General features: G+C 42.3%; 1 protein-coding gene across 17 annotated transcripts in view; it reads right to left on the bottom strand.

The window, feature by feature from the left end:
- CELF4 (CUGBP Elav-like family member 4) overlaps positions 1-24,860 on the bottom strand; it is a 712,394-nt gene that overhangs the window by 12,454 nt on the left and 675,080 nt on the right. For 11 of the 17 annotated variants that reach the window (XM_066569442.1, XM_066569441.1, XM_066569447.1 and 8 more), the window contains one exon: positions 2,350-3,996. The exons of 1 other annotated variant lie outside the window; for it this stretch is intronic. The gene's annotated coding sequence lies outside the window, so the exon portion shown is untranslated. Of the gene's footprint in view, positions 1-1,509; positions 3,997-5,860; positions 5,949-24,860 lie in introns of those variants that run through there. 5 more of the 17 variants (XM_066569450.1, XM_066569451.1, XR_010785315.1 and 2 more) reach the window with 4 other exon arrangements.

Here is a 24,860-nt window from a genome sequence, read left to right as displayed (position 1 = left end):
TGAGCTTGCAGTGTAATGCATGGGCATGTCCTTGCAGAAAGGTCAGTACCAGGCATGGTCTCTCTTGTGTCACTGGTTGTCCCTGCTTGTCCTCACATCCTCTTTTCCCAGTCCAGTAACGCCAAAGGTTTCTCTGCAAAGTGCTACATTTTGGGGTATTGACCTAAGTCATAGAGTCATGTTAACAGTGTTTTCTGGTCTCCCTTTGGGAGCTGATTGCCCTCCAACACTGGATATTTTATCTGCTGTGTATTGCAGGGTACCTGAAACAAGACAAAATCTTGTCTCACAATCATCAGTCAACAGTCCCCAGCTGTATCTCATTGGCCAGAAGTGCTCCCAGCTGGATGCCCCAGGGTGCAGCCCATCCTGCTTGGATGACAGGGATGTGTTCTTGCAGATCCATCAGGATGTGACTCACACTGCGGAGACACAGCATCTACTTCAAGCAGGGTGGGGAAGAGCTCTGGGGACACTGAAGGTCACAGAGGAGGGTATGGAAGGTGGCCTGGGAAGTGGGGAGACAATCAGGCAGCAGCTTTTAGTTCCCCCTTTGCTATGCCATGTTTGGGAAACTGAGTCTTCCCTGTTTGTTGTGAGGTTTTCTTCCTTCAAGTAGTGTTTTTCATCAGCCTTTCCCCACATTTTATTCTCAACCTGACCCAGGTAAGAAGCTGTGCTTTTGTCTGTTCATCCCTGCAGCTCAGGACAGGCTGCTGAATAACCTTTGGAATAGAAACCTCTTCTTACTAGAAATCTAGTCCTCATTTTCTCTCTCAGTGGCATCTGAGACCAGTTCCCGCATTTTTAGCCTTCTCTGTCCTCTGCAGAGCATCTTCTCTGCTGAAAAGCAGGGATAGGTTTGGTGTATGTGCACTTCTGTATTTGCCTTTACTTTTGGAAGAAAAGCAATACTGACCGTGCTCCCTCCTTGTATTCATAATCTTATTTATATTTCTTATTTCTACTGCCCTGAACAGACTTAAGTAACTGATAGTACTAATAATAGGAGTTTTTACTTACAGAACTCCTTCCTATGGGGTTTAAATTATGAACAAGCATATTGGTTTCATTTAGAGGTGGATTTAGCCTGGGCAACTTGTTCAAATGCAGATGTGGCTGCAATAATCAGGGAGAAAATGGCAAGCCTCCTGATCTCAGCCTCAACCTCAGCTCAGTTGATCTGGTACAGCCATTTCAGGGGAAAGGAAAATAACCATTCAAACACAAGATGTGAGGGATGCTGAGGAAGAAATTGAGCTTCATCTCTGGAGACTGCTGAATTTCACAGGGTTTTCCCAAAGCAGCAAAAGGAGCAACGTCCCGAGCTTTGGCCTCTATACTTATCAGCATGAAAAAACCATGAGCGTGAAATCAAACAACAGGCTTCAAATGGGAGCTACAATGACACTAATTTGTATGTACCATTATTTGATCTTCTAACCTGCTAGGTTTAAGGTAAACCACTCTAGAATATCAAGCAGACATTAAATGAAACAGTGTCATTAATTCAATCCAATGAGATACGTTTTATATAACAAAGGGATTTGTTCTGATACTCAAACAATGTATATTAATGAAAGAGTCGAAATAGATTCATTTTGTTCTCAAAGCAAACACATTAAGAAAAGCCATCAAGAAGTAAAGAACACGGCTTTTTTTTTTTTTTTTTTTTTTTAAACTGTGCTTTATTTAGGGCTAAGCTGGAAAGCGTCATTCAATAATTACAGAAGATTACAAGGAGTTTTAGGGAATTGAGAGTGAAAGAGCAGTTGTATGGAACTGCAGCTGCGTTACACATCTGTACTTCCTAGCTGTGGGCTCAGTTTGCTTCAGTCCTTACTCTGGCAAAATGCTCGTTATATCCCCATGAGAGTTTTGGAAGAGTAAGGACTGCACGGTCAGGCCCAATATGTAATCAAAATTAACATTAAAAAAAAAAAAAAAAAAAAGAAAAGGAACCAAAAAGGAAAAACAACAAAGAAAGAAAGTTCGAGATCGAGATAAAAAATACTGAGAAAAACAAACAAGAGCATTAACCAAAAACAAGAGTATAACCAAATAATAATCAAAAACAATTATCACACTGCTCAATCGATGCAAACAAGTGTGAGAATTATGTAAATCAAGCTTTAAGACTGTGAAAATAAATTATAATAAATATGATATTCTTTAAAATATATGTGTTCTTAAATAATTCATTGTTTTTTCTGAGTCAGATTTTTTAAAGCAATGTCTTATTTTTAACTGCTCTAAAGTCATTTACCAAAGATAAATATCGTGCTTTCATTAAATAGTTTTCCTTGTTTTTTCTCTATCATTACAATTAAAAGTCCTACAAAATATGCAAATTTATTTACAGAAAACAGAGCCAGCATCTTTTTTTTTTTAAACATCCCCCTGTTTTTCAAAATTCCTTGTAAACAGTTTCAGAAATTCTTCAAAGAGATTGTTTCTTTAGTTTACTTTTTATGGTTTTTTTTTTAAGGTTTTTTAGGTTTTTTTAGTTTTTTTTTGTTTTTTTTTTTTTTTTAAGATTAAGGTACTAGGCTAATCCCTTGCCCTGAAGGTTTCTAGAGCAAATATGGAAGCTACTGAAGCATAGGATGATGGGAATTTTGCGGACAGCAGATCATGAAGACATGAAGCGTTTAGCTGTGTTTTGTTGTTCAAGTTAGAACTAACGTCTGATAAAAAGACAGCTGTTTTTTTTTTTTTTTCCCATTTGCATTGTCTACAGAATTGAGTCTTGTCTTGTTTGTTTTTTAATAGCTGGAATGCTTGCAGTTAAAAAAGCTGCCAAAATAGCCATTTTTCTCCTTTTTCTCCTCGATAAATAACAGCATCCAACAGCAATTGGCAGAGAGTAGGAATTTATGCTCAATCTAAACTCTACAAAATTACAGTTCTACAACATCTTTGTTTTTAGCATTAACGCTAACTTCTATGTAGTATTATTTTTTTTTGCTTTTTTGTTTTTTTTTTTATTTTTATGTTGTCTAATTTTTTTCTATTATATAGGTATTTTAAACTTTCTTTTTTAAATTCTGTACAACTATTAGGATTTTAAATGGGGAGAGTTAGAAGCATTTACAAACCTTTTTGTTTTCCATTTAATATCAACCATCTTTCCTTTCTCTTTTCTATGCCTTTTTATGTACTTAATTATGTATTTATTTATTTACTTTTTTTTGCTTTTCATAGATATCCATCTTACCTGCCTTTAACAACGCAATCCTTGCGTATTATACAGAAAACCATATGAAAGCTTCATAGACTCTAATTAATGTATAACCAAAGAACCTCCCAAAGTATCAAAGAACTATTATCTTGCCATTTTAAAAGCATTTAAGCATTTGTAATTTTTTTTGTGGTTTTTTTTTTTTTTGGTGTTTTTGTGGTTTTTGTGGGGTTTTTTTTGTTTGTTTTTTTTTTGTTTTTTTTTTTAGGTTTTACATATTTCATATAATCGCTCTCAAAAACTGTTTTAGGAACAGCTCAGAGAAAAGGAAAGAACTTCCATATTTTACATACAGCTACAAGTCTGCGGTAAAAAGTTTTGTCCTTTGGTCCCTATATAGCTAAGGAATGACAGATAAAGATGCTCAGTGGCTGTTACCATGGGTCTCGCATGGTAACCGCATCCTTGGTGGCAAACAGGCACTCCTTTGCCAGAATCCAGGTTTGCATCTCCTGTTTGAAGAAAAGCCGCTGTGGTGATATCAGTGTCTCTTCAGAAATCCCGGTTCATCTTCCTCCTGCTCTGATTTTACTTTATGTGTTTGTTTGTTTTCAAGCGCATGTCCTTCGAAGTCAGCAGATGTGATACTTTTCTTGAAGAAATGTTACAGTCTAAACAATCAAAGAGAGAATAGGTCTGAAGTCTTCAGCTCGACTGATATTTGCTGATATGTCAAAGATGTAATCCAACAGTTCACTTTTTTTTTTAATATATATATACTTTTTTTTCTAAATGTGGCCCATTCAGCTGCTGCCCTAAAAAATGAAGAAGATCATTGCAAATTAAATCAAAAAGGGGAGGGGGAAGTAGGGAAGGTGTGGGGGGAATATTTGAGACAGGAAGGGGGGAAAAAAAGACCTAAAAATAAAAATGAAATTAAAATCAAGCCTGTTCTTTTGGGCCCAATCCTGCTCCGGTTGAAAGTAATGGATGCTTTCTTCTCCCTTCAATTGGGACAGGATGGGGCTTCTGCTTTGGTGTTTTTTGCTTTTGAAGGCCTTGGCTCTGATTCTGCTCCCACTTAACATCAACAGAAGGATTCCCCTTGACTTCAGTGGGAACCGGATCAAACCCAAAGTAAGCAAGGTAGTCACGATCATGATAAAGAAAAACACAATTGTTCCTATTAGTAGTAATAATAATATTAATAATAATAAATAAAAATAAAATTAGGGCGTGTCTCTGTAAATCTGCATTACTACACAAGTGAAGACAGCAGCATTTTAATTATTTTTAAGTGCCGCTTTGCAACGCCAGATCACAATCTTGCTTGTCAGGCTTTTGTAGGGTGAAAGGCATCAGGAGAGGGGAGTACTACATTTTAATGGGGTGCCATCTTTGACAGTGTATGAGCTTTCTGTGGAGACGTAGCTGCCAATAACATCTACTCCTTTGTGAGTGTCAGAAAGTAGGACTTTGAACAGGCAATTTACAGGAGGTTAAATAAAAAAGACTGTTGGAGTAAACTTTTTTTTTGGGAAAAAAAAAAAAAGGTAAAGCTAACATTTCTTAAATAAAAAAATTATTTAAAAAAATATAATCATGATCCGACTAGGCTTGACATTTAAGTAGGATGCTTAATCATTAAGGATTAGCTCTTATCTCCTTCTAGCAAGCAGGTTCTTCTTATACACTCGGTGATTTATTACATCAAGAAACTTAGAAACTGCAAAAGGTCCACTCTGGTGGAAAAGTGTCATGCGGAATATCAATCCATGCTGGCAGGTTTTCACACTGTTGGTTCAACAAACAGCAAACCGTACACAGCAGTCTAAACAATTACAACACCAAAAATAATAATATAATAAAAAAATAAAAAACACTCGTCAAGGACCCTTTTTCAGTTGTAAACAAAAAGATGCATTTTGCTTTTTGATCTGGATGGGTTTTTTTCCCACTCAATCCCTCCCTCCCTCTAAGCAATTAATTTTTGCTGGAGTTGCTGTAATACGGCACCTTAGAATTAGGAATTCTTGAAAAGACATACAATGAGGCTTTTCTTGGGGTTGCTTTTTTGGTTGCTATAGTTTGCAAACTACCATTACTATCATTAGTCTTTTTAGTTTTGATTTGGTTTTTCCGTTTTTGTTTTTTTCTTTTTTAAAATTTTTAGAAAGTGATTTGAAATATCCTAAGGGGAAAAAAAAGGTGTCAATTGAAAAAGGCCCCAATTCTCCGGAAAAAAAAAATAATCACAAGATTTTCAGTGCAAAAAATTAACCACACATTTTTCTCTCTACTTTTTTTTTCCAAATTATCTGTAGTTACAACAATCCCATTTTTTTTCTAAAGAATTAGGAATCCATCTTTTTTTTTTCCTTCTATGTGACATCTAAAGAAGCATAAAACGCTGACGAGAAATCAAACGACAAATAAAGAAACCACTGCAAGCACCAAAAACAAAACGAAAATGAGCACAGCAAAAAATTGTGGCAGCACAAAGTCAAAAAAGGCACATGTGATCATGACTGGCCAATCATCAACTGATACAACATCCAAGAAAAATGCTTCAATCACGGCACCTGCACGAAACTTGACGGCATGTCATGCAACCAATTCTTAGCTTGTTACATGACGCCATCATGTCACACTTTCAACTTCGAGTTGATTTGAACTTACGGCCTGGGGAACTGTATTCTCCACTTTCATGTCATTACGAGAACTTTTTTCCTAGCTCAGCGCGAGACTGTGGTGGATTTGACTGGCTCTTGGTTGGAATTTGATTGAATGACAAAAGAAGAAAAGATTTTTTATATATATATATTTATATATAGTGTGGAAAAAGGGAAAGGTGGGGAAAGAAGATATATATAAAAATAATAATTAAAAAAAAATGTTACAAACACAGCATCAATCAAAAATAATTTCTAATGGAAATACTTGCCATTAAACTATAGAAAACAAAACAAGAATGAGAGCAAAACAAACCAACTGAACGGAAAGAAAAGAAAGGAAAAGAACAAAAGAAAGTAAGGAAGAATAAAAAAAAAAAAGGATGGAGAAGGCCTAGCCAGAGACACACATAAAACACACACTTAAATGTGGACACACGGTCAACAGCGAACAGGAACAGAGCATGATGCAGCGGCTGTTGAGGAGAGCATGCACTGAATGGATGAGCGCAGACACAGATCGGTTTGCGGAGTCTGGAAAATAAAAACATTCACTGCCAACCAGAATGCTTTTGTTAGCACCGGCCTTCCCCACACCACCCCCAGCCTCCTGGGCCTCGCTGGATGGCTGGCCAGAGTCCTCCGGGAGCCTCTCCACTGCCTCGCACCGACTCCGGAGCAGGGACCACTCTGATTGGGTTTGCATCCCAAGTTTAAAATCATGGGGGAGAAATAGGCCAAGAACTGCTTTGGCCACTGAGAATTAATAAATTACAAAAAAAACCCAAAACCAACCAAACAAAACAACAACAACAAAAAAGAAAACCGAAAAGGGAAGCAGCTACTGCTGCACGTCCATTTAGCAGTTCACAGGACGGTGGGCTCTGAAACAGCAATGCTGGTATGGGTGTGGCAAGCAGACTTGTAGGAGGAGTCAGATGATACAATGGTTCCTAAATCAGCATCATTAAAAGAAGGACATTTGCTCCTTTGGCATTAAGCTCTGGCCTGAATTGAAAAGGTAATGGAAAACAAAGGTAAGAGAAAGAGGAGAAGGGAAGGGAAGGGAAGGGAAGGGAAGGGAAGGGAAGGGAAGGGAAGGGAAGGGAAGGGAAGGGAAGGGAAGGGAAGGGAAGGGAAGGGAAGGGAAGGGAAGGGAAGGGAAGGGAAGGGAAGGGAAGGGAAGGGAAGGGAAGGGAGAGAAGAGAAGACGTAAAAGAAAGGGGGGAAAACCCAAAAAAACAAAAAAAACAACAACAAAAAAAAAAAAACCCAAAAGGAGAAAGGAAAAGAAAAAGCAAAAGGACAAAGCAAAAGGAAAAGGAATAAAACCTGCCAGGGATTGGTTGCTGCAACCTATAGAAATGCCCTGTTCCTTTCCTGTGAAGGAAAATGTCCCTTTACTGGCCCACAGAGTTTTGCCTCAGTAAACACCAAAAATCACTGCACACAACAATAAACTTGTCTCAGTCAGCAGCTCTGCACCCTGTTCCTCAGGTATTGCCTTTCTGTCCCCTTGGCAGGGCTCATATCTCTCCTTGCAGCCTATTTCTGAAAAGTCACTGCACACAAATGAAATTTCACCTCCTGTTGGGGTGTCACAAGAATATTGTTGTCAGTTCTTATCCTGAAGTCATGCATGCTGGCTAGCGAAAATTCCTTCCCTAGCTTTCTGTTTGTTTGTCTTGGGTTTCTTCACTGTTTCTGCGAACTGAAACATGCTTTCTTGGCTGCAGCAGTTGTGCTTAGCTGACAAGAGACGATGCTGAACTAAGCCCCTGATCTGAGCTCTGGCTTCAGCTCCACACTTTTCCCACAGCTGCTGCTGTCTTGGTTGGGGCTGACTCCTTCTTGATGGCCTGGCCCCAAAGTCTTGCCCTTTGATGATCTGGAAGTGTCAGCCTGAGGTTTCTGGGCTCGACAAAGGCAATAGACTGGTACCCCCAAGGCAGATGCAGGATCTGTGTCTACAGTTATTTCACAATCCAAGATGGGGAAAACTGTCCTTTTGAAGATGGCCCAGGGAGGAATTGTTGTCATTTGTGTCCCTAGGTGCCCAAGAGCAAATAGGGTCAGCTGTACAGCTTCTGGAAGAGGAAAAGATCTCTAGCATCCCTCTTACCCCTCTGGGCTTTCTGGCCATGTCATAACACAGGAAAACAAGAGGCTGGGGAAGGAAGGAGAACTGTCAGCACCATCACAGCAAGGCCTGTGTCTTTCCTTACCTCAGCTGCACTAGCAGGAAAAGGAAGGGTTAACAGGTTTAATTCAATGAATGGAGGACAAAGGAGGCAACAGGAATAGGAGAGATCCAGTGGAGCTGACAATATCCTGCTCTATTCCTGGGAAGTAGCAACAACACACATCTCCTGTCTTGGATTGAAATACAGGATAGCACCAGCTGCAGGATCAGGAGTGGAGCTTAGTGGGCAGGGGGTTTACACATGGATGCTAGATCCAGGCTACTGTCAAGCTGGGGAAAGGTTCTTTGCTATAATTTTACTGAGGAAAATATTTAATGTGCAGAGTGGGAAGGATGGGACTGGTCAATCAGTGACCACTGCTTTGGAGGTGGTACTACCATCCCTCTGTCTGTCCTGCACAGACACCCTCAGACATTGCAGGTGACACACACACACACACACACACACACACACAAAAAAAAAACCCCCATATATATGTACAGGTGAAGGATTAGGACTTACTGAGGCTAAAAAAAACAGAAAAAAAAAAAAGAGCCACTTGAAAATATTCTTTCAGACCAAAGTGACATGTGGTAATCCTGTCTGCCTAAATTGGGTCTGTATTTCAAGCACCAGATGAAGCTGCTCTTCTAAAGCAGGGGTCTGCACCAGCTACATAGTCAGTGGACAGGAGAAGACACTTTGATAGTCTCTAGGGACATGCCCAAGGTCTTGCTCCACTGACCAAACCATAGCCAAATAAATCTGGTAAATGTTCAACTTTTTCTTGGAAGCAGCAAGTGCCTAATGTCCTGGGACTGTTCTCCTGCAACACTGGAGAGAAATAAGGGATGGAAGTCCTGGTGATGGAATTTGAGATGCAGACATCCTCAGCTGAACAGATCAGTCTAGGACAGCATTAGTGGAGACATACAGGGATTTTAGGTCCCAATTCACTCATGCTTAGGAACTGTTTCAGATAAGACTGTGAGTCATGGGCAAAAGGAACCAGTATCTCTTTCATGGTTATAATGAGGACCTTGACTGACTTGCTGTGAAGGGAATAGTTGCAGTCTAGGTCTATACCATCAGGGGAAATGAATCTCAGTTAAAGCCTTGGTTAGACAAACATAAATCTAGTCATGTCCTTGCAACCTGTGCTGTCAGCACAGTTGTCCTATTGTTACAAACACCTCTGTCACAGTAAAGCTTTTAGCAGCAGTTTCTGGCTGGACTGTGAGGATAAGCTCTGCATTTTGGGAGATGGGAGACACCCATGTAGTGTGGCACTGGGTTCTGAGGGAGCTGGCAGAGGTGCTCACTAAGCAACTCCATAATTTATCAGCAGTCTTGTTAACCAGAGAAGTCCCAGTTGATGTAGGTTAGCCGGTGGCATGCCTATCCAAAAGAAGGGCTGGAAGGAGAACCTAGGGAGCTACAGGGCTGTCAGCCTGACCTCAGTGCTGGGGAAGCTTGTGAAGATCATCCTCAGCGCCATCATGCAGCACATGCAGGACAACCAGGCCCAGCCAGCCTGAGTTCATGAAAGACACGTCCTGCCTGGCCAGCCTGATCTCCTTCTGTGGCAAGGTGATCACTTAGTTGATGAGGGAAATGCTGGGAATGTGTCCACGTGGACTTCAGTAAAGCCTTTGACAGCATCTCCCACAGCATTTTCCAGGAGAAACTGACTGCTCATGGCATGGATGGGTGCACTGTTGCCTGGATTAAAAAAATGGATGCTGCTTGGGCCCAGAGGGTGTTGGTGAATGGAATGACATCCAGCTGGTCAGGAATGGTGCTCCCCAGGGCTCAGCTCAGTAGGAGGCTGAGGGGAGACTTTATCACTCTCCCTCTGAAAGGAGGTTGCAAACTGGTGGGGGTCAGTCTCTCCCCCCAGGAACCAGTGACAGGGCAAAGAAAACAGCCTTGGGTTGCAATAGGACAGGTTTAGATTGGATTTTAGGAATAAGTTCTTCACTGAAAGGCTTGTTGGGCACTGGAACTGGCTGCCTTGTGTGGTGTCACCACTCCTGGAGGTATTTAGAAGAGGTATGGACGTGGTGCTTAGAGCCAGAATTTAGTGATGGACTTGTCAGGGGTCAATGACTGGGTTAATGACTGAATTTAATACTTCTACAGGTGTTTTTACTACCTAATCTGTACTATGATTCCATTGAATCCTTACAGCAGGTAGATGACCTGAGAGGGTTGTGCAAGTGGCACAAGCCTTACACTCCCTGACTACCTGGTGAGTGCCACAGGAGCTGTCATTGTATTTCTGCTGAGCTGCAAATGCAGCCAGCTGCAGGTACAAGTTTTCTCTGTGTCCTCCACAGGGCCACACAATTGTGCCAACACTGCCACCATTGTGGTGGGCTGCCACAAAGGTTCTTCTTCCACTGCAGAAATCTATTGCCTCCAGTTCCACATCATTTCTGCTGTGTCTCTCCCCTGAGTCCTTATTTGTCAAGTCTCCACTGATCATCTCTAGACCTTTTTCCTTGCCTTGGAGCTAAGAAACCTCTCCCTGATGAAACTCAAAGGCCACCACTTCTTCCAGCAGGAAAGTGGCATCCTCCTGTTCTCACACTGATCATGGCATATGACAACTTTTCACCTTTATACAACATTTATTAATCTCCATTTACACACATGTGTGCCTTGGCACCCAAAACTGCAGTCAGAATCCTGTCCTTCTGTCTGCTGGAGCCTGTGGCCATGCACACGTACTGGTAGGAACTGGAGATGTTTGTGCTGCCTGTGATAGACCCTCGCAGCTATTGCCTCTGAAGCTGATCAATATGATTAAAACTCCAGCCCATGTTTTTCTCCCCTGCCTTTTTTACTGTTTCTACAGCAATTTCCCTCTCTGTTTTTGCCCCCAGTGCTGTGGGATGGCTCTGCTTTCCTTATGCCTCAGTCCTCCTCTCCACTGTACCCCAATCCAACCCACAGAGGTTCCCCTCTCCTGCAGCTCCTGCCCAGACTGTCTGGCAGAGGTGGAAAATGGAGGCAGGGCTCTCCAAAACAGACTCCATCCCTATGACAACTGCTGCCAAGGCTGAGTGGTGAGCCCAAGATTCGGAGCCCAAATGTGTTAGAGTGGGAAGGGCAGCATGCTGAAGGGGACTTTGCATCCATGCTGGGATTAAAAGAATCCTGATGATTTATACCAGACATCAACGCATTTACCTGGACTCTTGGGGTGCTATTTTTAGTGGGGGGAGGGACGGAAAGGGGGGGGAGAAGAGTATTTTTGTCAGATGCTTCAGTTCTAACATCTGAAGGTTAAAAAGCAGACAGATTGTATAGATGAATCTTTATATAGATGAAAATGCACACCAACATATCCATATGTGCATGTACAGAGGTATTACATGTACATATGTATCAACAGAGACAATTGCACACACACAGAGACAGAGAAGAGGAGCCAGTGTGATCTAACAGGGAGATGGGAGTCCAGCATTTCTAATGCTAATGTTTAATTTTTTATTTTCTTTTTCTTTTTCTTTCTTTTGTTTGCCTGTTTTTGTTTTTTTTTTTTTTTCTTGTTATTTTTCCTTTTTTTTTGTTTTGTTTTGTTTTGTTCTTATATTCCTGATGACCCTGCCTCATTTTTCCCATTTATAAATTTAAGGTGATGATAAAAATTAGCTCTTGAATTGCAAAGCCCTTCTTTCAAATAATTGGATTACTTACTTGCTGTGCAGTGTTGTTACTAGGATTGCTCTCATTTAACTATGTTGCATTAAGAGCTAGTTGAAAAATGACAATTATTTTCTGGAGGAAAATTGTCATTATTTTGGCTTTCTTTCCTGTGAATATTTTAGTTAATAAACAAAACAAGTCTGGGATGGGGGAGGTGGCCAGAGAAATAGATTAATTTTTGCCTTTTTTTTAATCAATCTGAAAACCAGTCCATTTTAAAGAGGAATTTAGTGTTTTGAAGGCAAACATTTTTAATCAAGACAGTTATGTTTTTTGTGCTGTTTGCATTTCTTTTTTTAATCTGCTGGAATGAAAATTTGCTGCGGAAACATCCAGTTTGGTCAAAAATGTCACTTTTTGGTCATCCCCTCCTCCCCCAGCTTGTTTGATGAAAAATTGTCAAGCAGCAATAGCTGTGTCACCTCTGATTTATCTATTTTTCTAGAGCCATTAGTCTCAAACAGCGGATGAAAAAGCACCACAACGGAGCAGCTGCTCCTGCAGGAGCCAGCCTGGGCAGTCAGAAAATGCCACTGGCTCCCTGAGCAGGGCTGCCCTTCCTCACTCTGCCCTGAGCAGTGGCACAGGAGGTGGCCACGGGGTGCTGGGGCTCACAGAGGCGGCGGAGGAGCCCTGGGGAAGGTGTGGAGGCGTGCGGTGGGAGGAAGGGCTGGGCTGGGCAGGGCTGGGACTCAGGAGGGAGCTCTGCCCAGCCCCAGGGCTGCAGCTGGGAGCAGCCAAGGGCTTGTAGGGTCTGAGTGGTCACAGCCCTGTCCGCCCTCCTCAGCAGCACCCAGAATTTACTTGCTCATGCAAACATAGCCATGGCTCTTTCCCTCTCTCAGCTCTGCTTTGCCAATCAAGAGCTCTGCAGGCGAAGATCAGAGCAATGAACTCAGGTCATTTTGAGAAGCAGTGATGGTAAAGGTCAAATGAGTGTTAAATGGCTATTTTGCAGCCAAGGATGTAGCCTCTTTCCCTCCCAATGGCCAAATCAGTGGGTCCTGTGCCCTGAGGAGCATTTATCCTGCCTCATACAGAGTGCTCACCCCTGCTTCTGCTGCAGATGAATATTAGGTGGGAGAGGAAATTAAGCTTGCCTTTCTGCATACAATGAAAGGTTCTTTATTACAAGAGGGCCTCAAGGAGTTTTCTATCTCCTGAGCATTGTACCAACAGTTTAATTAAAAAAATGTGCATGGTTGAGAACTAAGTCTAATTGGGAAGCTGTAAGAAAGCCTCTGTGCCCAGTCTCTGCTGTTTCTGCTTTTTCCCTTTATAGATTGACTAGACCTTATCAAAATGCTGATCAAACACTGCTACACTCTTCTGTTTCTGTTGCTGACAGTAAGAAGGGGATCCTGCTCCCCTCTCCCTTTCCTGAGCAGACCCCTAGGACCACCTCGTGAAGTCCAGCTCACAGGTCTCAGCAGGTCAATTAAGCTGCCTGTGCCCTCCCAGGAGGTGTTGGATGCACCTCACCAGTGGCTCCAGTATCTGCCATGCGAAACAAGAGCCCACAGCTGCCTGCTGGGCTGGAGGGGGAAGGATTTGGTCTGTAGCTGCTCAGCAGGTACAGGAAGGATGTGTTGGGGTGGTGTCTGTGTGGGCTTGGAAAAGGAGGAGATCTCAGCTCATCTCCCAGCCTGACATCCCTTTCAGGAACATGTTCTGACCCTCCCAGAGCTGGTCCTGTGCCAGTGGCAGGGCTGCTGGATCTGCTGGCATCCTGGGACTGTCCTCCAGAGGTGAGATTTCACTCTCCTTCTGCCAAGGCTGTCCAGCTCTCCATCCCCTGTCTCTATACCCCCTTAAATCAGAATGCAGCCAGAAACACAAACTCCCAGCTTGCAGCACTCAATTACACCTTCTGATATTTTATTTTTTTTGCCTGCAGCTTCAAATTACCTTCAAGGTGCACAGTGCAATTAGCTAAAAATATTTCCTGCTTCATTTTAATTGCACTAAAGCTCTGATGTACCTCCAGTGAGGAGTAGTAAGGTGGAAATTGGTGCCCCAAATATTTCAAATTGATTAAAGTCCAGGATGACTCAATAAGCTTACATAGTTCTATTAATTATTAAATATTCATAATTTTTTATTAAAAACCCCACAAACATTCTTGAAGCCAAATTCTGTATGACATTTCTAAAAGAAGATACTTTAGCTAAGAAGATGGCAACTCTTTCTGAGTTGGAGAAAGATAAGACAAGAATTCCACCATCTAGTTGGAGTGGTTTCCATATGAGGAATTCACATCTCTTGGTGAAGTTTAGTGTCTCAGAATTTGATTCTGAAAACACTTATGCATGTGACTTATGTCTGTGACTCATTTCACTGCTATAGCTGAGGTATTTATATGATTCTAATTTAGAACTGGATCACATTTTTGTTTAAAGCCTTTCTGGGTAGAAAATGCAGGTGATCAGTCAAACATTATTACTGCTTAAAAATAGTCAAACCTTTTTGTCTGAGATTTTAAAAAGAAATCCAAAACTAAACTTTTTTTTTTTTTTCTGAAAGCACTGAAAACCAATGTGCTGATTCCCATGATGTCTGGTTCATAAGATTACTTCAATGTACTCTGAAAAGAGTATTGGAAATAAATCCCAAATTCCATTTGCATCCAGTTGAGTCTGATCAGTCTCAGTTCTTTGGGTTTCTGGTTCACTGTCACCTCAGATAGCCTGTGCTTATGAAGCACGTCCCCTTGTGCCTGCAGCTGTGCTGGCTTGGGAGTGCTGTCATTGCCTGATCCACAGAGCTGAACCGAGCAAATTCAGCAAGTTTCTCACCAGTCCCATACAAATGACAGGATCATGTTAACTAACCTAAGCCTCTGTGCTCCTCCCTGTGCCAAGAAGCTCAGGATTAACCTCTGTGAGGAGTGGTGGTGGGCAGGAGGTGGGATTCTGTGCATGTCTCACCCACTTCCAATGGCTGTGAAGCAGCCCTGATTGTGATGGTGGAATCCAGGGCAAACATCAGAAAGATGCTGTCCCTCTCTGCAAGTCTCCCTCCCTCTTCTGTGCTCACCAGGGTGAGAAAAACCTCTGTCCATCTCCAGAGCAGCTTGTGTTGGCAGATGATTCTTACACAGTTTTGAGGGAGATAGAAGGTTGTTCAGCCTCTTGCCAAAGGGCACACTGAGAAGATGAATCTCAGAAAAAACCCAAACCCACCAGCCCCTTGCTGCTGGTGTGCAAGTCTGTGCACTTGCTTCCTCTGAGGGAGAGCTCCAGGAAGGCAGGTACTGGCTCCTCCTTCCCCTTGGGAATACAGGAGACAGATTAAAGAGTAGGGGGAAAAAAGTTATTTCACAGTTAGTCTGCCCTGAACAAGAAAAGGTTCCTGACACCAACAAACTAATCAACTCTGAAAGCTCATGAGGTCAAGCTTTCCCTTCTCCTCCATTATTCTTTTGATTTTTTCTAACTGGCTAGGACTCGATAGCTCCGGCAAGTCTATAAATATAAAATCCTTTTTTGCCTTCCCCTGGAGCACACCAAGAACCATTTGAATACTCATAGGGACAAGTTAAAACTAAACAAAACCAAAGCAACTCGCAAGAAACAGGCTGTCCAGCCAGTCTTCAAATGCTGACCATTCTGTAAGTCAGTCCCAAGAAGCTCTCCTCTGCTCAGCAGAAATTGGGAAAGGCAGCTCTCCCTCTTCAGAGCACTCCCTTTGGATTCAGTGCTTTGTGTGGAGACTTATGGCCAGGAATGTTAATGCCAGAGAGCTGAGCTGGCTGAGCTGGCACAGGGTGAGAGCTGGGCCTGAAGGAGTCAGCCCCAGACCATCAGGGTTAAGTTGTGGATATGTGGGCTGCCTCCAACACCTCGATGCCTGTGCCTGTGCCTGCTCCCCTGGGCTGCCTCGGACAGCCACCAGTGCACAGCTGTAGGAGTTTCCCTGACCTGACCACCAAGAAGAACCCAGCGTTTGTATAGTCTGAAAATAGGGAAACATTGCCAGTGGAAACACTGGCCCTACCCTCTAGAGTGCTAAATGCTCCTGAAGTCAAGTGAGAAGTGTTTATACACTGTCTTGGTAAGGAGGGGAAATGGCAGAGGAGCTGGGAAGATTTATGGCTTCTGCTGCATTGGAAATACCCAAAGTTCCTGTCCCAGAGCACTGCCCATGTTCTCTCCATTGCAGCACAGGGAATTTTATTCAGCAGTCTTCTCATGGCAAAGGAAAGGCTGCTCTCCCTAAGTCTTCCCTGTCCTTGTGCTCTCTGCTGGGATCTCTGCTCTGCCTGGTAGAAAAGGAGGAAAGAAAAATGCCACATTCCCTACCAAGGGCTGACAAACAGGAATCATAGCTGCAGCATAAGCTTCTCTGATGGATTCTGCCTCAGCAAAATGAAATTAAGATTTCAGCAAACAAGCTCCAATTCCGTGGTACCAGTAGAACAAATGACATCTGATAATTGCTAACTCCTTTTGCTTATTCTTTGCTCTGTTCACCCCATCAGTCTCTCCAGATTATATTTTCAGCTGAGTTTAATGAACGCCATTTATTAAACTAACACCAGGGTTCTGCTTTGGCCTCAGACAGATGTGCCTGCTAATATGAATCATTTTGTTCAATTGGATTATTCTGATGGAGAGCGGATCCCTGCCACTCTGAGGAGCACAAACAAATGGGGAACAGCTCGCCTCCAGTTGTGACCAGCCGCTTGCCTTCATTAGGAGGCAGCTCCAGGCTCCGCAGGCAGCTTGGCAGGATGGTGTCCCTACTGCTCCCATCAGCCAGCACTTCTGCTCCTTTCCATGTCCCCCTCATGTGCAGGATGGTGTCCCTACTGCTCCCATCAGCCAGCACTTCTGCTCCTTTCCATGTCCCCCTCATGTGCAGGATGGTGTCCCTACTGCTCCCATCAGCCAGCACTTCTGCTCCTTTCCATGTCCCCCTCATGTGCAGGATGGTGTCCCTACTGCTCCCATCAGCCAGCATTTCTGCTCCTTTCCATGTCCCCCTCATGTGCAGGATGGTGTCCCTACTGCTCCCATCAGCCAGCATTTCTGCCCCTTTCCGTGTCCCCCTCATGTGCAGGGAGAGCCCACATGAGCATCACTGTCCCCTTCCCTGGGTTCACTGGCTGCATGGGCAACAGGATTCAGCTCCTTTGTCCCAGTGAATGTTCCTTATCGGAATGCACACCAGACTTTCCTAACTGTGCATCCTTCCCTTCCCTCCCCAGTATGGCATGTCTGACCTCCTTTACATTGACACCTGAGAAAATGTAGACTACTTATTTGCTATTGATCCTTCTTTACTCTGATCTTCTCCAAATATTTGGGCAAAGGGACAGGGATGATATGCTTTTAAAGACTTGTATTAATCAGGAAAAAAAAAGATATAAAATCCATCTGAAATCTCCCAGACAGAGATTCCCTCAGTCTATTGTTTGGGATTTTAGTGTTGAAAATTTTGGGTCAATCTCTGTAATACATTGTGTGCAGGCACCAGACATCCATCTATCTGTCTATCTCAATACAAATCCTGCCTTCTGTGAACCATAAAACTCCTAGCAGAGTGACATTACCACTTCTCACATCGACAGAACACACTGAGCACATACAACTTGGGGAAAAAATTACAGAGGCAATTTGAAAGATTAGAAGAGAAAAAGCAGAAGATTTCTGCTCCCTGAGGGTAAGTGGCCAAATCCCACAGCAAGCCTTTACCTGGCACAAATCATCATCACTCCTTTAAAGCCTACTTTCTTTCCCCAGATGAAGGACAGGCCCAGCACTTCTTCAGATACCTGTGAACTTCAGGACAACTCATTTATTCTAGAGCATTTCTGAAGAAAGAAATTATTTGCATTTTAATCCTAAGCGGTATCCTGGGGTTACTTCCAGGAATCCCTGGTGAGCACCAGAAGTCAGACTGTCAGGAAGTGGGTCTGTGCTGAAAGAGAAAACACCCCAGAGATAACCATGGCACCAGTCTGTGTGCCTTTCCTAATTACTAACAGCACGTCACATGCTCTTCAACAAAGCCATCAAAGGACATGAATTCCTCCATTCAGGTTTAAGTGTAGGAATACTTCTCCAGGTATGAGATATTCCTTTACTCCTGATGAGGATCTGTACACCTTTCTCTAAATTGCATTACACTGGTCTTAATGGGTAATGGGAACAAGGCCTGTAGGAATTCCTGTTGGGATTTGTGTAACAAGGTCTGTACTAAACAATGCTCTTGTAACCTGAGCAGAAGACAGAAACTCCCCAAATAAACCCCCCTCTGAAAGCACCAAATCTCTTAAAACTGACTTGTAGGAGCCCAGTTTCCTACAGCTGGCTTTGGGCTGCCTGTCTGGTTTCCTTTCCCCGTGTCCAACTTGCCATGATGGTGAAATATGTACCATGCAAGGAGAATGCACAGAGGAAAATAAAGAGCATGGAAAGCATTCACTTGTCATACATCACAGCAAATGGAATGCAGCCTCTGCTCATGAGTGGAGATGCTTCAAGAGAGTAGAGAAAAGTAGAGAAAAATAGAGAATCTTATCCAGCAAAGACAAATTTTTGGCTGGCTGCACAGCCCATGGATTTGATGGCCCAATTGTTTCCAAATCCTTAGAAATCAAGCTAGTGAAAACCTATTTTCTTTTGGAACAATCTGCTTTTAAGGGTCTACCATGACAAGCCTGGTCTACAGCACATCCAAATCAACCAAAAGATATCTTTGGCATCAAGGACTGGGCATCACAGAGCCAGAAATTTCAAAGGTAGGCATCTTGTCACTGTGAGGATTTTAGAGTGTTATTGCTCTGCTTAGAATAGATGCTTTAGGCAGCCCAGCTGCTGGATCTGTTTTACACAGGAAAAAGGGATATGTGAAGAGCTGGGGAGGGAGAATGTATCTTCCAATAAATGGGAGAAATCTGCTTTCTGAAGAGGATTACTAGAGTGTGGAGCTGCAGCTTTCCATGGGTACAAGATATTTTCCTCTGTTTGCAAGTCATTATCCTAAAAAGGCATTTTTAAAATGAGCCATGGTGATATTTTGAGGTGGGCATGATCATTCCCTAGTGTCTGTGCTCTAAGAAGACCAGAGCAGCCAGAATGGTGGCATTGCATCTCCCTCTGAATTGCAAATAATTGAAACATCTCTGCCAGGAGAACATTTAGAGTTAAATAAGGAATAGTGGGCCTGAATCCTTGGCTGCCATAAATCAGTGTCACTTCACTGGCTTCAGAGGAGCTGGTGATTGACGCTGCCTGAGAACTTAGCCCCATCATGGCTGTGGTTAGTACTTTTCCAGACAGAGCACTGAGTTTTCATTTACTCTGCTTCTTGCTTGGGAAATGACTTGACTGCTGTTCTCCTTTCCCCTCCAGCTCAGCCTTCTACCCAATATTTCAAAAAGGTTGGATGAAGCTCAGCTAAGTGGAAAAATGAACTGTTTGAAATAAAAACTCTCTTTTTTTTTTTTTTCCTTGACTGCAGTCACAGGGCTGGATGAAAGACACCTGAGAAGCAAGGCTTGTACCGTAAACCTTCAATTCTCTGCTACAGCTGAATCAAACACTTCAGAGACCAGAGTTTTGATATTCACTTGTATCTGGCCAAAGTTACCGTACCTATGAATTATTCAAATATGCAATTATTGCATTTGATATATCACTGAGTATAGCCGTGGGAACGAGAAACAGTGTTCTAGTGCAGCTGATTGTATATGCCTTCCAAACCATAAGGACATCAATTTAAGGTGCTCACATTGATGGAGTGCTCTGCAACCCCTTATTAAGATTCTTGCCAACTCCTGTAGCAGTTTTCCCCTGCAGAGCAAATTTCATGGAGTTTTTTAGCCTCCCTTTTCTTTATCTCTACAGTGCAAGTGCCAAACACTATCCCACAGAGCTTCAATTCATGGTTCTGCAGTAGCTCTCAAAGGTCAGTGACAAAAAGATCAGATCATTTTCAGCTTACTGATCAATGCTGCACAAGTGACCTGAGTCCTGTGTACATGTTGGGGCTAACTCATAACTCTGGTTTCATTGTGAATTTCCAGTTTCCCTGGTAGAGGGTTTTAACCTTCTTCTTAGATGTAGAGGTCTGTGCCCTGATTACTGTTCATATTGTCTTTACCTGGGCAAAAAACCATGTTAATGGTGCTGATATTTGTATTAACTGAACACACCAAAGACAGCTCCATCTGCCTTCAAATATGGGGCCATCTGAGAAGAACATCTCTGATGTTCTAGACCTCTCTTTGCTCTCTCCCTGAGCAGCATTTGCAAATTGATAATGTGCCTGTTTCCTGTTTGCTCACTAGTGAGTACTGGTCTCTCTGTCAATGTCCCCGTATCAATGGATTTTGCTGACTTGTAACTTATTGGAAGGTCCTGTAGAAAAATGACTGTGCTTGTTTTCTAGGACTCATCCCATATTTTCACAATCCTCTTTCATTGTGGGTCTTTGCCTTCTCTCAATCATTTTGTACATATTTTATTTAGCAGAGGATTCATTCTGCCAGTGTTTGCTGCTGCTGCTGCTTGAACAAAAAAATTTGGCTATGGATGTCTCCTGTGTTTTTCCATCTCTTTGGCTCTCATTTCAAATCAATGCTGTTTCAAACGCCTACTCTTTCCTTTTCTTATATTTTCTATTTTTTCTTCAAGTTGCAGTCCCTCATGCACTGGCCCAGCAGATCTGTGTGCTGAACCAACCCGGTAGAAATGTGCCTTCAAAGGCTGCTCTTTCCAGGTTACTGCAGCTGCCCATTAACTGATGCAACTGAAGCTTACACTGAGCCCAGAAAAGCTCTAAAATCTGACTTAGGTAATCTGTGTGACATTGTCCACATGATCTCCCACACTAATCTTGGTCAAGTGGCTGAATATGAAATTACCACCTTCCAGTCAACCCTGGAGCTTTGGGGGTTCTGCTGTTGGAAGCCTTTGAAGAGGGCACCATCATAACAAGGCTCCTGGTCTTTTCACAGTGTTGTATATATGGGGAAAAACTCAGAAAGCTATTTTCTGGCTGAGTCTTTGGCAAAAGTTCTCACAATTATCCAGAAGTTTACTTCAGAGCACCAGGGCCAAGAGTATCACAGCGAGATGAGAAGTAGGAGGCTGCTTTAATATCTATTATTTAATTCTGAAGTATTTACATTCTCTAACATTAAAAAAAAAGGGGGGAAGGGGGAGGGACTTGGGTTTTAATGAAGAATTCCTGCTCCAAACTGAGGGAAAGTGTTGTGGTATTGCCTTGTGCTGCTCTATCACTCCCATGACAAATAGTGCAGATCTGTTAGTGACCTACATGGACTCATTTAGATGCAAACACAGCAATACTCCTGAAAAGCTGTCCTGCTTTGAGGAAGAACAAGTTCCAAATATTGCTGAATGGAACTGAGTCTCAGAGCAGTAATTAGTGATTGTAATTTTGGAGTAAATGCAGTAATTAATTATTGTCGTTTTCCATCAGTGCATTGTATTGTGTGCCAATCTTAGAATAAAATAATTAGCAAATGGGATTTTGCATGCTCTGGTATCAAAACTGTGGTTTCTAGAACAGACATGAGAATTTTGCCATAATAAAGTTATCAGTAATTTAAATGGACAGACAGGTTAAAAATGATCTGACAGAAAAATAAAGGATTTCCTTGTCAGTCTTGCAAACACCTTCGGGGGTCCTGTTTTTGCCTCCCCCACTAAAATTCACTTCCATTCTCTCAGTACAAGCACAACAGCACAAAGTTTAGGTTGTAAACACAGTGAGTGATGCTTAATTTAATCACAGGTGTCAGTGGAAATGAAAAACAAAAGTAATCCAAAGAACAGAAAAAAATATTGGCTGAGGTGATGTTTTTCCAGTACCTGAACAGACTTTCCAAAATTAAGCTGTGCTGATTTTTTTTCTCTCTTTATTCACTCATATTAAAGCTTGTGCTGGAGTACTGTTTTGATGCAATTATACTAGTGCAAATTTCCATAATGTAAGCAAGTCTTAAACGATCTAAGTGATGACTAAAAGAGGGAAACAACAATAATCTGTGCAGGTGGAAGAGAAGCTGGTTAGCATGATTGTAGGAGGCATAACTACAAGAAATGGGATTTTATCTTGAAAAAGGGTATTTGGAATGAATCTCAAGATGAATAGCCTAATAGAAAACAGTGAGATCAATGCAGCTGCAGAATAGCCTCTCACTAGAGGTAATAGAAAGCTATCTGGGAGGCATAAGCAACAAAAATTTCAGTAAAAAATACACTTTCACTAGACTTTGCATTGAAGCCATCTGAAATGACAAGAGAAGACAGAAGTTTTCCTCTCACATATTTTTGTTTATGGCAATTTGGAATTTTGCTTTTTTGTTTTATTTTTGGCTGATTGTGTAATCTTACTTTAAAACGGAGTTTGGGTTGCTTTTATTTTTTTCTCTTATTAGGGATCAAAAAGAGAAAAATGCAAAGTTTTCCAGTTTGATAAAATATACCCTCTAATTAAAAAACAAACAACAAAAAAAACCACCCCAAAAAACTAAAAAACAAACAAAAAAACCACCCCCAAACCCCCCACCATTCTCAGAGTAAAAATACCACCTATTCCAGACAGCTGCAAAAACATGTATTTCACACATTTTACGATAAACCAGACATCAGTCCATGTTCAAAAAGCAGTGAAGGAGGACCTGAAAAATCTTTTTTTATTTTTGTATTTGAGCTTTGGCCTGTGTTATTTCCCCTGGTGTTTTATAGAAGCTGGTTGCCTGGGCAGTGTATCCATTTAATGTTTTGTCACTACTCTGAAGTACAGCTAAAAAAAATCTTACTGTTGATCTTATTTCTATTTTTTCCTTCACTTTTCTGTTTCCCTTTCGCCTCACTCAGTTTGTCTCGCTCACACTCCCTTTCCCTCACTCAGTTTCATGCCAGTGCTCTGGGTGAGTCTCACCCAAATGTCCCTGCATCTTCAGCTTTAAATAAAACTTCAGCAGCAGAGTGTCTGTGTGAGGTGGAAAACATCACTTTGCCAGTGACCAGCCACTGCAATGAAGCCACAGAAGGGGAATGGATGGGATTTCCAGGGCTGTTGTGTGCTGTGCCTTTTATTGATCTATCAGCTGGCTGCTCCTGGGTTGCTCTGTGCTCAGCCCTGAGCTCTGGAGGGGCTGTGAGCTGTGCAGATTTTGGGCAGGGCTGTCCCACTGTGCCTGCCTGTCCCGGAGGGGCTCAGGGCTCACACACAGCCCCAGGCACAGCACAGGGCGTGGAAGGGCTCCTAGCAATGGGACCTAAGGGAGATGCGGGCTTCAGGTTGGTTTTTCTTATTTGTAATCTTATAATTTCTTAATAATTCTTAATTTTGTGCATTTTCTACCTGAAAGACACGTGGAGTGTCTCAAGAGTCCTTGCTTCCTAGTCCTGAGAGGGGATTGGCAATAGAATATACAAATTTTGGCAGAGTTGCCCCAAATGATCCTCCTCTCTTTTGTTTTCTCCCAGCCCATAATTTTTCCCCTCCTTTTTTCCCCCCTACAGCCACCTCTTTAATTATAAAGAAAAAAGAGAACGGGGCAGCCATTTTGCCATCTAAATTCTTCAGGGCTTTGCTTGCTGCAGCTTTGGACTTATCTGCCACATCACAGAAACCCTTTCAGTGTTTGACAGCAAGTTCAGAGCGCTTGCAAAGAAAACAAAGGACTTCAAATCACTGTGGCCTCGACTTCTTGTGTCCCAAAAGGGAGATTTATACGTTTTTTTAAAAAAAAGTGCGTCCAGAATTAAAATTTAGTGAGGCCCTTTCTTTCTCAGTTAGGGAAAAAACACTCTGGTGGATTATATCAAACTGGGTGCTGATTTTTTTTTGTTGTCATCGGCAACTTCTTATTTTTTTGAAAGCAATTCAATAGAAAAAAGCCCTTCCTTGGAAAAATCCCAATTAAAAAGTTTCTTGAGCATCCTCTTGAAGCACATGAGTAATTACTCTGGTGTCAATACCATTATACACATGCTTCAAATTGGAATTAAAGACCCTGAAGAGATGCATCCAAAGTAAAGACAGATAAAAAACACAGTGGAGTTATCATCTTTCTATCAGTTAAAGGAAGTTGCGAATCGAGCCAGCAGTGGAGGTACAATAATACTGTGTTAGCCAAGAACAGCTGACCCATCTCTGAGTCAGGTTTGTTCCTGGGGGCTTAGCCCTCTGCTGATCACTATTGCCCAGCCCTGGTGGGAAAGCTGCCCGGTGGCCTTCCTGACTGAGAGTCCTGCCTGTTCTAGAGTGCTGGGATCAGTGTTCCCCATCCCTGGGAGGAAGAGGAGCCAGAGAATGACCTGGGTTTAAGCCCATGTGACCTTCTGGGTGTCCTGGCTGTCCCCCTGTGTCCTCTCCAGGCATGGTTCTCCCTGTGCTAACCCAAATCCTCCCCTGGGGAATGTTCCTGCAGTGTCCTCCTGGGACCAGATACACTCCTGTTCAATTCCTTCTGTCAGGGGGAAAAACACATGTATAAAACTTTTTTTTTTTCCTGGAGAATTCCTTTCTGCTAAAAGTTGGGTACAGCTCCTACAACAGGCTCAACAAGGTGAGAGTATGCAAGAGAACAAGGACCTCTGAGACACATAGGGTCTTTGATAGGGTCTCTAAACAAGTCTCTAAATAAAGTTCTCTAAGCCAAGGGTGGAAATGATCTGGTGGTAAAACTGATTTTTCTGGACAGCAGAGTACTAAAGCTGAAATAAAAGCCAGGAAGGCTAAAGGACTTCCTACCTAGAGGCAACTCTTCAAGACTGTTCTGCTTAGTAGAAGCAAAGGAAAGGAAAAAAAATGCTTAAGAGGTACATATGGAATTATATTACTCTTTTACCTGCTGATTCATTTTTATATAATTTAAATTAAATTTTTTGGGGGGAAGAAAAGAAAAAATACCCAAGCAACTAATCTTTGTCCTACTAGTGAGTAATATTCTGTAGGAAACAAGCTGAGACCTCAGAGCCCTTCATGGCGAGCCATGATGATAAAAACCACCATAGACTCATACTGGTGAATCTTGAACAACACAGATATCCACAGCCCTGCATCTTCTGACACCACCATGAGAAACAAGCACATCCTCAGCCAGCACAGCTATGCTGAGAC

The sequence above is a fragment of the Molothrus aeneus genome, chromosome Z (genome assembly GCF_037042795.1).
Source record: "Molothrus aeneus isolate 106 chromosome Z, BPBGC_Maene_1.0, whole genome shotgun sequence".
NCBI lineage: Eukaryota > Metazoa > Chordata > Aves > Passeriformes > Icteridae > Molothrus > Molothrus aeneus.
Note: the sequence above shows the minus strand (reverse complement) of the source record. Positions and strands in the feature narration are given on the sequence as shown.